The sequence below is a fragment of the Zingiber officinale genome, chromosome 3A, assembly GCF_018446385.1.
Source record: "Zingiber officinale cultivar Zhangliang chromosome 3A, Zo_v1.1, whole genome shotgun sequence".
Classification (NCBI taxonomy): Eukaryota; Viridiplantae; Streptophyta; class Magnoliopsida; order Zingiberales; family Zingiberaceae; genus Zingiber; species Zingiber officinale.
In genome coordinates, this window is record NC_055990.1 from 84421960 (window position 1) to 84424238 (window position 2279).

Consider the following 2279-nt stretch of genomic DNA (forward strand, 5'->3'; position numbering starts at 1 on the left):
AGCGCATGGTCATGCCCAAATGAGTCAACATTAGATGTTGAGCTCATTTGATCGAGTGAGTCTACTTGGAGTTCAAGATTTAGATTGATTAGAGGATGACACGGTCTATGCCTCACATTGATCAATCTAGATGTCTAGGATAGAAGGACACTTGTCATTATTTTGTGAGTAGTCACAATTGGTAGTCACAAGGTGATGTTGGATCTCAACATTCTTGTAACTTGGGTAGTAATGATGTGTTGCTAGATACCGCTCATTACTTATGCTCCTAAATGGGTTTAGGGCATTGCCAATGTTACAAGAACCTATAGGGTCACACACTTAGGACAATTAGATGGAGATTTGGTTCATATGATGAACCAAGAGGATTAGATTCATTTGATGAATCATATTGGATTAAGAGTAATCCAAATTGGGCTAATTGAGTTGGACTCAAGTTGATTCATGTTTAAATCAACTTAATTTAATGAATTAGATTCATTATATTAAGTTGGCTTGAATCATATGGTTGGATTAGATCAACCATGAGAGAGATTTGATCAAGTTTGACTTGATTTGAGAGGAAGAGAAAAAGTCATGTTTGACTTGACTTTTTGCCACATCACTAGTGAGTTGGCAAGATGTGGACCAATAGGATTGCTCCACATCATCAATGTGTGCCACCTCTTGGAGGTTACAAGCCTCCATAGCATTTAATGTGGCCGGCCCACATTAAATGTGGAGGTTACACATGTTGCCATGTCATTTAGTGAGGTGGCAATATGTGGACCAATGGTGTTGATCCACATCATCCTAGAGTGCCACCTCATGGGGGTTACAACTCTTTAATGGTTTCATATTAATTGCAATTAATGCAATTAATTTGGTGGTTTTACCATGGAGAGTGGCCGACCACTTTGATTGTGAAGGAGAATTTTGATTTTTCATTTCATGTGTTGCATCTTCTTCCTCCTTCCTCTCAAGCTCCCTCTCCCTCTCCTCCTTACTTGGCCGAACCTTACCAAGGTGCTAGCACACCTTTGTGTGAGGTTTTCTCCACCTAAGTTGTCCGTGTGGATACTTCTAGAGGACCGGCGCTTGACGGTCTTGAGATCCGGCAACACCTTGGAAGAGCGGGATTCGCGTAGGGCGCGCATCAAGGGTAAACACTTTTCCTCATAGATCTAAGTAGTAGATCAATTTTTGAACTCGTACAAGAAATAGTTTTTTGAATTTTTTATACGAATCTTTGCACAGATCTACGGCTTTGGGTCCTTCGGGGTTTCCGCGACGCGAAAAAGCGGTTTTCGCGGCTCGAAGAACCCAACACACTTTAGTATGATAGTTGATACCATTATAAAAAGTGTGCAACACTAACCATCTTTCCAACCCATGATGTGGGCATTGTCTGAGCATACTATTATATCTATCCCATGCTTCAAAAAGAGATTCTGAGTCAGTTTGCTTGAAACTTGTAATTAAATTCCTCATATGAGCTGTTTTGCTTGGTGGATAGAATTTATCAAGAAACTGTTGCTCACACTGCTCCCAAGTGGTGATGCTATTAGGGGCCAAAGAATTCAGCCATTGCTTTGCCCTATCTCTTAAAGAAAACCCAAATAATAATAATCTGACTGCTTCTGAAGGAACTCCATTCATTTTCATGGTACCACATATTTCATAAAAGACCTCTAAGTGTTGATTGGGGTCTTCATGAGGTCCTCCACCAAATTGGTTCTGCTGCACCATAGATATAATTGCGGGTTTGATCTCAAAGTTACTAGCTTCCACTGAAGGTCTTGAAATACTAGATCGAAAACCTCTTGCATAAGGTGCTGCATAATCCTTGAGTGGTCTATTCGCCATGATCAAATGTTCCTGTTCTTCAATTTGCCTTTGCAGAATTCTTCTTTTATGGAAAGTTCTGTCAATCTCAGGGTCAAAAGGAAAGAATTCCCCTGCAAAGTTAGATCTTCGCATACACAAGAACAAGATAGCAAATGAAAATTCAACAGAAAAAGGAAAATAAAAGAATAAAAAATGCAGAATTGAATTTGTACAAAGAGAATTAACAAGAAGTAAAAGTTATACAAGAAAGTAAAAACAGAAATCTAATGATTAGTTACAACTATGCAATTTGAAAGGAAAACAAATGTTATGTTTAGTCTAACTCAATTGATAATTCCTAATGTTATAGCGCAGTCCCCAGCAATGACGCCAAAAACTTGTTATGCTCTGCAAGTGTACGGAAATGTCGCAAGTAATATAAAAGATTATCGTATCCACAGGGACTGGAATAA

The 2279-nt window shown here is 39.0% G+C and overlaps 1 non-coding gene across 1 annotated transcript; it reads left to right on the forward strand.

The window, feature by feature from the left end:
- The first annotated feature begins 1366 nt into the window (after positions 1 to 1366).
- On the forward strand, positions 1367 to 1472 carry LOC122054414. The gene has a single exon (XR_006132730.1). It is a non-coding gene; the product is annotated as a small nucleolar RNA R71 (small nucleolar RNA).
- The last annotated feature ends 807 nt before the right edge of the window (positions 1473 to 2279 follow it).